General features: G+C 25.1%; 1 long non-coding RNA gene across 1 annotated transcript; it reads right to left on the reverse strand.

Moving 5' to 3' along the window:
- Window positions 1-5,796: 5,796 nt before the first annotated feature.
- On the reverse strand, window positions 5,797-7,351 carry LOC111240783. The gene is made up of 3 exons (XR_002666352.1): window positions 7,242-7,351; window positions 6,317-6,438; window positions 5,797-6,218 (listed from the first exon to the last, which is right to left on the reverse strand). It is a non-coding gene; the product is annotated as an uncharacterized LOC111240783 (long non-coding RNA).
- Between the last annotated feature and the right edge of the window lie 5,624 nt (window positions 7,352-12,975).

Genomic DNA, 12,975 nt, shown 5'->3' on the forward strand with positions numbered 1-12,975 from the left:
ATGCGACATGATGGTTTTGTCCTAGATCTTCAAGATTCTTTCTCCACAAATTTCAAAAAGTGTGATATACGTTGAAAATGCCAAAGCTTTGTGGGATGAACTTAAAGAAAGGTTTTCAAAAGAAGATTACTTTGAGATTTCATATTTGCTTCAAGATATTCATTCCGTTAAACAGGGAGAAAGGGATGTGAGTCATTACTTTACTGACTTAAAAATTATTTGGGAAGAATTAGAGTCTTTAGTCTCATACCATGTTGCACTGTCAAGTCCCTTATAGTTGTGAGTTCTCTAGAATCTTTGTCAAATACAGAGAACTGTAAGATGTTATTTGCTTTTTGAAAGGCTTTAATGACACCTACAATATTGTGAGAATGCAAATTCTTTTAATGAAACCCCTTCCCAACATCAACCGGGTCTTCTCCCTCCTTATGCAAGTAGAAAGACAAAAAATACAGTTTACATGAGTCATCAATCAAAATGATACTGCCAAGATTTTGGCCAACACCATTAATAAATAGAACCAATGAAAACCAGAACAGAGCTGAAAATCTCAAGGGTGTGGTGTTGGCTCACGTGGACAAGGAAAACGAAGAGAGAAATCCTAACTATGAGAATTTTCTTATTGCCATAAGATGAATCATACCATGGACGATGTAAGGATTAGAACATACGTGTTTTATTGATTTGGAAAGAGTAATCAACATACAATATATAGAATATACAGAATACCTAGAATCTATAAATAAGGAAAAAATATATCAATTATTCATGACAGAATCAATTATGCAGAGGTTAAGAAAGGTAAACTGTAATCAAATATATTATTTCCTATGAGACTAGATCTATTCCAAACATGATTACCCACCATGAAACAAGAAAAATGACAACCACAACAATCAAGACAAGGAAGGACAGAATGAATCGAGTTATGTCAATGCTTGCACGGATGACTCTATCTCTACCCAGACACATAATACTCAACAAAACAATAATAACGACTCTCTAAAATCTTTTACTCTAAAACAAATGCAGAAATTGCTAAAGATGATAAAAGACATTGATAATCTCCCATACAATGTTAGCCAAGTACAAAGAAACACATCAGGAGAAAGACAAGGTAATTTCTCCTAGATTATAAATACTAGGGTCACTGATCATGTGACCCGTAAGAGAAAATACTTTGTTACTTTTTATAAAATCAAATTTATATTTGTCGAGCTCCCAAATAATTCTATCGTGACTACCCAATGTTTGTAAGGTTGAGTCTAATGTCAACTAATTGTGTGTATTTATTTAATTTATTGTATTTAGTTTTTATTCAATGGTAAAATATGAATTTATGAAAATTATTTATATTTATTTTTTTATTGTCTGAAAATGAGGAAATATTGTATAACTTGTTTTAACACTATTTAATTCAGTTTACACTAAATATTTCAATTCTTCTTCTCATACAATTTAAATATAGATTGTTAGGATATAGATGTTTTAATATATTGTTCACATGTTACACTTCTACGTTCTTACCAACTTCTCTTAAATTATGAAAAAAAAAAACTTAATCTTGAATTAAAAAAAAAACAAAAGTATCATTAAAAGCGAATCTATTGTTTATATAAAAAAAATACACCAAATGTTAAAACAAAGATTTTTTTTATTGTAGAAGTCACACATTAGTTTATATCGTGGTGACATAATTATTTTATATCTTTAAAATTAATTGTTATTTAAATATTTTTTTGTAGTGTTTTACAAACACAAATTATTTTAATAGAAATTAGATAACTAATTTATTAATAATAATAAATAATCTCTTGAAGCTATCATATTATTTTCGTTAAGTTGATTATACTTTCTTTTCTATCATTATATATATCTTATTCTATTAATGAATATTCAATTTAGTGTGAAACATTTATTTGACTAAATTAATAATTTTTTTTATTGAGAAAAAATTATTTTATTTACACTAATTTTATAAGGTTGTTCATATTTTAAGATGCATATTTTACGAGATTATGCATATTTTATATCTATTTTCATGTTTTAAAAAATAAATTATTGATTTTATTTAACAAAAATAATTCAATAATGATAAAACTTTTACATACGCACATAATTGAACCGATAGTAACCTCATGTTGCTATATAAAGGTAACCTAAAACCCTAAAGTCTCACACCTCAATCCCTCCGCCTCCTCTGTCTTTTTTTTTTTTTACTCTCACTTTTGTTGGAAGCCTACAAACCGAAAGCTTCTTTATCAAATGGTAAGTTCTCATCAAATACGAGCATGTTTATATATTTCTTTTTAAGATAATTAAACAATAATGTTAAATTTATAAACTTGATTTATATTAATATATATTGTCATAGTATGTTACTAGTATCTGTTTGAAAAACATGGATCTAGTTTATGGACTTATATATTCTTATTTTTTTAGTATATTCTTATTTTTTTAGTGAAATTAATTTTTTTTAAACATTTTGTTAGTTTATATAATAAGTTGTGGCAGAAAGATCTTACTCACAAATTATATTTCTTATTATTTAATGTTCTGTGATTTTGCTATCAGGTAAGAAGAGATTCAATAAATGTATGCATCAAAAACATCAATGGCGGCCGGATCAGGTAAGAAGATAAATTTTGTGATGCCTAAACTGTAGGTAAAGGACAACTGGATCAGATATACTTTCAATCATATCAATGATTTAAATATAAAGAAAATTTGAGTATATATTTTTGACTTTTGTAATCATATCATAAAATTTTGACATTTTTTAGGATTTTATTTTTATTTTTACTATTAGAAGATAACTTGTAATAATATTTTAGCTTTAAATAATTTGAATTTTATACAATATTATTTCTTGTTGTTGTGCTTTCTCATCCAAAGTCAACTATTGTTTATATGATATTTTTTATTTATTTGATAGATAATATATTTTTNTACAAATGAGTTTATTATATATATGTAAATGTTATTGTATATATGTACATCATTGAAAAGGAATTTTAATTTTGTAAAGGGATAATTAAATAATTAAATTATCACCTAACAATTTAATAAAAAGAAGGTACTGTGATGGTTAATATTAAATAATGAGAATAACTAATGTTGTTTTATATTACTTCAAATGGGAAGTAAGAATTGTTAGCTAACAACGAGTCAATGTGATTCGTATTCATTTATAAATTTTAGTTTTCACATAAAAATTAATAGTATAAATGGAAATTTATGATTAAAATTTAAGTTGATATGCTATTAAGTTACATAATTTTAGCTTTAAATATAGTAAAAGCTCACATCCATATGATAAATGTATTATATTTGTAATTTTTAAAATTTTCAATGTTATTATGTTAATAAAAAAATTTACTGCAAATTTGAAAAAAAATATGATTACTTTTTAGTGTATTTAATCTGTAACCCATGTATACTTATGGGTGTATTTTTGTTTTTTAATTGTTTGTTTCTTAATTGTTATTTTTTTCTTAAAAGTAATACAATTAACATTTTCATTTTAGACATTTAAGAATACATAAAAGTCATAATAGAGCATTAGTTAAGTCTTCATAATAAATGTTGGTTGGTACTAATCATTATTATTGAAGGGAAGTGTATGATACTGTTCATTCAAATTCTATAGTTTTTGAATGTCTCGGTCTCAAAAGCAAAAACTTTAAATTATTTTCTTCATTGTTTTCTCCGTTGATAAGATAAACTTTTTTTAATCTATTTATGCTGTGATTACTCTGATTTGATAAGAAAATATGAAACTAAAAGAACAGTTTCATGATTTCTCATCAAATTTGGTAAGATTAAAAAAAACAATTTGTTTTGTCAATGGAAAAAATAATGAAGAAAATAATTTAGAGTTCTTGTTTTAGAGAAAGTGAGATTCATAAACTATAGAATTTGAATAGTATTATACACTTCATAAAGTATAGAAAATGTTTGTTGATTTTAGCTTGTAGAAGTAGTAGTATTACAGATGCTTCTGAATAAGAGAATCTGTAGAAAATATTTCTGCATGATGAAAGCAACTTTCAGTTTCTTTCAAATGCATGAATAAATGTACAGTTTAAGAAGAGTTAAAGAGTACATCTATTTTCCAACTGACATGCCTTGTATATGCATCAAAGAGGCTATTCAATTTTATTTATTATTTGCTATAGGGAAATGGTAGAACTAATAATATTTAATTGTAAATTTTTAATAGTGATTTGCCTGATTTATATTTAAAATTAAATTTAATTGATTTGCTTATATATAGCAATAGGAACGGTACCTTTTTTCCATATCTACTCTATATTTATGTAATATTGTACAAACTAACTACGTTATTGAGTTCAACTAAATTATCGAATTCAAAATGGCAAATGAATTTTCTGCAGCAAAAATATTGAAACTCAAAATAAAAATTGAATTATCTTAAATAATAGAGTAATTATTATCTTTTATTCTTCTTTTACGCTTTTTTTGAATTTGTTCCATGAGGTTTTTGGCTTGTGTGTGGTGTCTAGTTATCTTTAATGTTCAATGCATATTCAATACGAATATTTCTTCCATTAGGATATTTAGAATGTTATGACTTTAATTTGAATTTTTATGGGTAGGTATTATATTTTATATGAAAATAGGTCACTAAAAATAATATAACTCTTTATGTTAATAGCTCCTTATTAAGTAAGGATAACTTTTGTGATTAATGTTTTAATAAAAATATACTTATTGTAATGTTTGATTTGGTATTACTAATATTACAAGATTTATGGAACAAATTACGTTATTTATAAACCAACTTATTAACCTTTTATCATTTTACAAATAAAATTTCTATTATTAATAATGATTTGTAAGAATTTGTAAATCAAACAACATTATACCTTATTTTATCATTTTACAATTATTTAATATAAAATAAAAATTTCTATTTTAACAAACGAATCTAAAAAAAAAAAAAAAAACCTTCTTATGGATTGAATATATATATTAATGTATTTTATCAAGTAATTAATTTCTCCTCTTCTGAGGAGAAATGTGAATATTCATAGTGTCTGGATGTGTTTTTACATCATAATAGTATTTTTTTAATTAGTTTCTTCTATATTAAAGACTACTAGCATGTTAAGTAACTTGAGGAAATATTTATAACAATAGCTTTAGTGTATTTAAAAAGAATTAATTTCAACACAGTATAAAATAAGCTTTTTGAACTGTTTTTTCAACCATAGTTTATTATTACATAGAGTATAGTTCTCCCAATATCTTTTTAAATAATTGTCAGTATTCTATCTAGCTTAATAAAGTCACATCAAACTTTACTAAAACAAATTACGTACTTTATAAACTTCAACAAAATAAAATAGAGAAAATATTGTATAACGTCATTGTAAATAAGATATAATGTTTTGTATTACAAATACTTTGAAATGTGTGCCATATGGATATCCTAATGATGTTGTTACATGGAAACCAATGCATGTTGTTAGATCTGACACAGTACAGATGCTACAGCTTTAATGTTTTAAAAGCAAGGTTTTAATGAAAAATGAAAATTTTGAAATAACAGTGGTATAGATTTTAATATAATTTCCTTTAAATTAAATTATTTACAGCCATTGTATCTCAGTGTCCACTTTATCTTTTATGTATAAAAAGTTACAAGACTGTAACGCACAGTGGTGAATTTGAATCTGCAGAAATGGTTAGAAGAATAAAACCAGAAAAAAGAAAGGGAGTTTACAAACACATTAGACTATATAAAAAGACTTAGAAATATATACAATACCAATAATTATTTAAAACGATAATAATAGATTCCAAGAACTAAATTCTCTATATAATCTCTCTTATGAGACAGAATACAGTGAATTGTGTGGCATATGGATATCCAATGAATTTACATATAGAACGTAATACATTTACTTTCTTTACCAAAGACAAACATGAACACATTAATGTAACATTGAGATGCTGAATTAGCTAAATTGTAATATTAGGTTTCTGATAGATGCCTTAACCAAGAAAGAAGGAAGGGAATTAGACCAGCCAAAGTTTTTTCGTTTTCAATAAACTAGTCTGTCTTGGATTTCTTTCACTAACTTCTGACATAGAATGAAGATGCTGTATCTGTGAAAAAAATCCTACTTTATGTTTTTGCCGACTCCATGCATGAGTTCTGCCTTTATGCAGAAGGCTAAGAGCAGCATCACCTTAAAAAAAAGAAAGAAAGTGCTACACAGTTACTTCCATGCACGAGCTTCTCAATATCTAATTTGACATTTATGTGTAAAAGGATAAAATTTCTTACCTCTCATGATTCTCATATTGTAATGTTTTTGCTGTGAAAGATATTTGATTAGCAGCATCGTCCCTTGATTTTGATGCATTGAGATAACATACTTGCACAAATTTCTTGCATTTTTTTCTTACCTGTTTGTAAAATCACAAATATAAAAAATATTAGTTCTGAGTAACATCTCTCTGCAACAGTTTTTTAATACGTAAAGGATGCCTTCGTTTTATGTTTCTATGTTACAATGTATTGATCAATTTTACATCCACATATTAATCATAATGAAAATTGTGTTTGTTTAACTCTATCACGATAAGCAACAAATTACTAATATTATTAACTTAGGAAGATGATAAACACATCTTGAAACTGAACAAAAAATACAATAGAAAATAAAGAAAAAACACATCTTGTCTTTCCATGACCTCCCAAACCATATTGATTGGTGTGTCGTTATATTCTCGAATGAACGCCATGATTTCAAACTGTACATGAGTTTAACATCAATGACAGTAAGAAATGTTAAAGTCATTCATTTTGACTGGATTACGGTAACACAAATCAAGGGTGTATGTTTTATTATCAGAAACTATGAATAAATTTAAAATGGTTTGTTTAAGAATGAAAAACTCATTTTCTGAAAATGAAAGTAAATGATTCAATTTACAATACAAAGAAGTCTACACCCAAAAACAAAAGAAGATTTTTTGGAAGAAAAAAGGAGAAAGATGTGACCAAAATCATTCAGTTTATGTATATTGCAGTTGATAACAGATTTTCTAAGTTTAATCTGATATATAGAAATGTATGAATATAAGGGAAGGGAATCCCAACAAGGGTTTTTGAAAATGAAAGGAAGAAACATTCACAAAAGCAAAAGAAACATAAACTAAAGGCATCATCAGAAATAAATTCACTCGTCTAAGATGAAAGAGCAAACCTCTGACATTGAACTTCAACAAAATCTTTATCTGTAAGATATATTTCTTGGTTTAATGCAATGTTCCATGTATTTATAGCCACACAACACTTTTCAAAACCACAGAGAAATAACAGTGGCATAGATTTTTAAGATAATTTCCTTCAAATTACACTTATTTACAGCTGTTGTATTTGGCTTTTTTTGTATAAAACGTTAGAAAACTATAACGCACAGTACTGAATTTGAATCTCAACATTGCATGGCTGCCATTTGTATTCACTCAAATAGAAAAGGACAATATTTTTTAATTATTTCCAGAAGACAGTGTCTAATGAGATAGCAATGCATTGATGCTTTTGTTGCCTCCCAATTTTCTCAATAAAACATAAAACGTTGCAAAAAAATAATAAATCACTACTATAATATTTATTAATTTAATAAAATATAAACTATTACATGTCAAGCTGCAAACAAATAAGAACCGAATCCATTGAAATTGTAAGATACATTGATTTCTTTCTAAACGACATAATTGTTGTTGAAGCTGAAGGCAGCATGTTGCATCATATTTCAGATCCAATCTTAAAGGAGAGTGTGGTCTTAGATGATCTTTCAATCAAATTGCTGTCAGAAGAATTTACATTCTAACTCACCTTCTTAATTGCATTCTAATATTAGTTCATTAAACGACATTCATACATTAATCCATTTGAGAGTGTAATATATCATTATTTCAACTTTTGTTATTCTGGAAACCTATTCTATTCATGCCTACCATCTATTATGTTTATTGATCTACTATGTTATGTTCTTTACAATAATTTTAATCCAAAAATTTGACTAATGGGTTTTGCTTCTAACTTTGTAAAAGAATGAATTTTTAAGCATTACATTAATAATATATTTTCATCCTTTCATATAGGATTTTCAAAATTACAAATCCAATTCATTACGGTGTTTATGTAATCAATTACATAAAACTAGTTGCACAAAACACATCTGTATGAAGTAATCGATTACAGTGTTTATGTAATCAATTATATTCATCATATATCAACTAATACTTAACTGTGCCAAACTGCAAGTTTTAACTGATTACGTCCTATGTATAATCGATTAAAACTCATGCCTTTGTTAACACCTGATTGTTGAGTGCACTGATATGTTTTCAAATGAAAAAGTTTTCAAAATTGCTTAAGTGTTACACTTAACTGATTACATGGTTTACTTAATCGATTAAATCTTGTGCACACTGCAAATTGTTTTCATGTTAAATCTTACCTGTCATAACGGTCATATTTTGAACTTTTTATAGACTTACATTAATTGTGCAATCGATTGCATTAATTGTGTAATCTATTAAATGTGTTTTTATCAATTCTAGTATAACAATATTAATTGTTTAATTGATTACATTAATTTTTTAATCGATTAAAATACGTCGGACTTCAGATATCAATTTTGTAACCGATTACATTAATTTTTGATCATTCAACTCTTATATCTCACAAAGTGAGTTGTGATAAGAAATTGCAAGAGTGCTTATTCTTCAAGAATCAAAAAATGCACACTTTGAAAGATTCAAAGGATTCTTGAAAGAATTATTGTGAAGTTTTATTGATTGATCATCATCCGGGGTGTTTCATACCATATCAATATTGTTTAATACGTTAAAGGAAATTTATTCATTAATTGATTTGAGAGTGTAATATGTCATTATTTCAAGTTTTGTTATTCTCTACACCTTCATAATTACGTGCACAAATTTATTAAGTTAAATTTAATTAATACGGAATTATAACCAATAGCAATAATACGTAACCATGAATAATAATATATCTAACAAAAACCATAATATTAATATAAAAAATTAATAAATTGATTAAAATGATTATCAAATCTCATTAATGCAAATAGTTGTAAAAAATTGATTGTAATAACAACAAAACATAAAATAAAAACAAATTACATTCTCATATTAACTAATGCATGTAATTTAATGTTCTAACTACAAAAAAAAACTTAATCCATTCACAAAACAAAGTGATCAGTTTCTCATATATAACAAGGAATGTTAGAAAATAACTTTGGTAAGTTATGATGATAATGCAACTATAAGTTGTTATCTCTTCCATAATATTGCATCACTTCTTACATATTTACAAGGACATGAAATTAGTTATTTTACTTTCTTTTTTCAGATGAATAAATATGATAATGCCAAATTTGACATACATCAAATGCATATGGAATTTTCTTATCCTATCTTATATTTGATATTGTGCTGCTAAAGAAATGTGCATTTAATCTTTCACAACAAAGACATTACATATTATACAAAATCTCNTTACCTTATTAGATTAGCATCCAAGTTACTACAACAGAAATGATTAGTTTATAATCCTTAAGTTTTAATTTGTTGAATAATTTATTAATATTATTATGACAAATACACTTATCTATTTTAAGTGATATTTATCTAATGACATTTGTTTAATATTTTTAAAAAAAAAGGAATGTTTATATATATACACACACACACACACACACACATATATATATATATATATATATATATATATATATATATATATATATATATATATATATATATATATTTAACTTTGATTATTATGTTGCATTAAGCTGGGATGTTAACATGATGAGTTTTTTTACATTATATATTATCTATACTGTGAAAGATGGAATATTCACTTGATTAGCACTATAATTTTTTTATTTTAGATATAATATAAACTTTTATATGCATTAGTGAAGATTGATGATGATTTTAATCAGTTTAATAATTTTTCTTGGAATTTATGGTATCGGTTGAAATATTTTGATTTATAAAATTTATATATTAACCAAATATATTAAAATGTAATTATGTAAAACATGTGATTAATGACTTGTACTCATAGTTTTATAAAATATATTATGATATGATGAAACTTTAACTTTTATATTAGTTATAATAGATTTTCATCTTTTCACAAAAGGATTTGAAATACTAGAAAGACAATCCTTTGGTTAGAAATTTACATTCAATTAATTATCGAACCTTACATACTTAAATTTGATTAATAATAAAATCTAATCAATACATGTGACAATACATGTAACCATAAATCAAGATATTTCTAACAATATACTACATACATTAATATAATAAAAACTATTAAATAAATTAAATTATATAGTTATCAAATCTCAACAACCATTATCAGAATTAACCATAATTAATATAATGAAAATAAAGTACACTATCAAATCAATCAACAAATCCTTGCAACTTATGTTAAATACACAAATCAATTTATTCAGTTCATAATATTGAATTCCAAGAAATGGTAAAAAATAATTTTAATGAACAAAATGCTAATATACCTAATATAACTATCTTCTTCCTGCACAGTGGTGTTATTTATTATCTGTGTGCAAAATAGTTTTTCCTGTGGACTCAATGACCTAGATTAACATGAAAAAAAGGAAGCTCACATAAGTGGATCTAAAAGTCTTTTAATTAGAGAAACATGAGATAACTAAGTTAAAAACATAGTAGTTGTACTAAGGTTTAGCAGGAATATATTGTAAACTTTTTTTAATGAAACTAGATTTGACTTACTTAAGATTTATGTTTTAATTAGAGAAATATGTTGATTGTTGTCCTTGTGCAATGAACTCATTCTTCTAATACATTACAATAATTGTCTTATGTAATCGTTTGATGCACTAACAATGAAAAACAAAAAAAAAAAAAAAATAGATAAAGTTAAAGTTAACCAAAGTTAACTTTAAGAAATCCATCAAAGAATTTCCACTTAACACTTTTTTTAATTTGCGTAAATGGTTAAAAGCATAAAAAAGAAGTTTTGAAACACAATAAACGATGTAAAAAAACTTAGACAAATATATACTACTATCAATAATTATTTTAAAAAGATAATAATAAAAATATTAACTACAGATAAAATACTTATCTTTTCCAAAATTATTTAAGAAAATTTTAATTATTAAAAAGTATAAAAATAAGAGTACCAATAAAAAACAAAATGTTTATCTTTTCAACAATTATTTAATAAACTCTTAATTATTTAAAAAGATAACAATCATCAATAAAAGACAAAAATAAACCTAATAAAAAATATGATAATGTCAATTATCACTTAATTAGGAACAGGGTAACTAAAACAAAACAAAATTAAAAAAGAAAAAGAAATCCAGAAAAGGTAGTACTCTACTGCTATTAGAAAAACTGTAATCAGTTGGTGATAATATAATATGATTATTCGTTGTTTATAGGTGACAATAGAGCCTATTAAATAAAGTACAATTTTGGGAGAAAACCGTAGTCCATAAATAATAACAAACTATTATTATCGAAAAAATCCTAGTCTATAAATATAGTAAATAAACTATAATTATTGCGAGAAGTGTATTCTACAAATGATAATAATAGACTATGGTTAATAGTAGTTCAAAAAGCTTATTTAATACAATAGCTTATTCCCTGTTCTACTGATGCAGGCGTTAAAAAAGAGAGTTTATATTTAAACGCTACAATAACTATAATTTATTTTTAATCTTAATATAATTTGTGTGGGTTTATCAACACTAAGGATAATAGATTAAAAAAGAGAGTTTATCCTATAACGTATTCAACTTCAACAAAATAAAATAGAGGAAATATTGTATAATGTTATTGTAAATAAGACATAATCTTGTTTTGTATTACAAATACCTATTAATTATTAAAAATAATAGAAATATAGCAAACAAAATAATAGAATTAATTAATAATATATCTCTGTAATTTATATAAATAAATATATAATAATATTATTAATCGTATATATTATATTTAAATTATTGGGTTCTTTCAATTAAATGATATAGTTTCTCTATTATTTTTTTTCTTAAATATGCAAAACAATACGAGGTTAAAGAAAATATGTCACCCACTAATCTCTCTTATAATCAAAATTTATATTTTTTTTGAAAAATATGAAAAACATCGTTATATTCATAAAAGTTACTGAATCTTGTTTTCTATATATTCATAAAAGTTACTGAATCTTGTTTTCTATATATTCATAAAAGTCACCACCAATAAATTTTCAATAACATTGAAATGTGAAACTAATTATCATGAAGGTATTAATGTAGCATTGAGATGCTGAACGAGTGATATTACTACTCAACCAAATTTCTTGTCGAACTTTTTTGTTGTTTCCATTGGAATTGGAATTATGTGATTATCAGTACCTATTTCGATTAAGGTTTAAACCTCTTTTTGGTCCCTAAGTTATAAGCGGATGTTCAGTTTAGTCCCCGTTTTGAAAAATGTAAATATTTGGTCCCTAAGTTATAAAAAATGTATCAAATGAGTCATTTTTTGACTTGAAATAATGTTTTTGGTTGTTTCTTAACAACTGCTTTGTTTCTTAATAATAACAGCACTTTAGATTGCTCTTTGTACTTTGAACATGAACATAAAAAAAGGACTCATTTGATACATTTTTTATAACTTAGGAACCAAAGGTTTACATCTTTAAAAACGGAGACTAAACTGAACATCCGCTCATAACTTAGAGACCAAAAAGAAGTTTAAACCTTCGATTAAAGTTTTACATCGTTTTATACAAACCAATGGATGTCTTTGGTCTGACATAGTCTATGCAATCAGCTCTACTGCTGCTGTGACATAGTATTACGAATCTCACCATCTACCGAGGCTAAGAAGAGGACC

This window comes from Vigna radiata, unplaced genomic scaffold, assembly GCF_000741045.1.
Source record: "Vigna radiata var. radiata cultivar VC1973A unplaced genomic scaffold, Vradiata_ver6 scaffold_198, whole genome shotgun sequence".
In the NCBI taxonomy this organism is placed as follows: domain Eukaryota; kingdom Viridiplantae; phylum Streptophyta; class Magnoliopsida; order Fabales; family Fabaceae; genus Vigna; species Vigna radiata.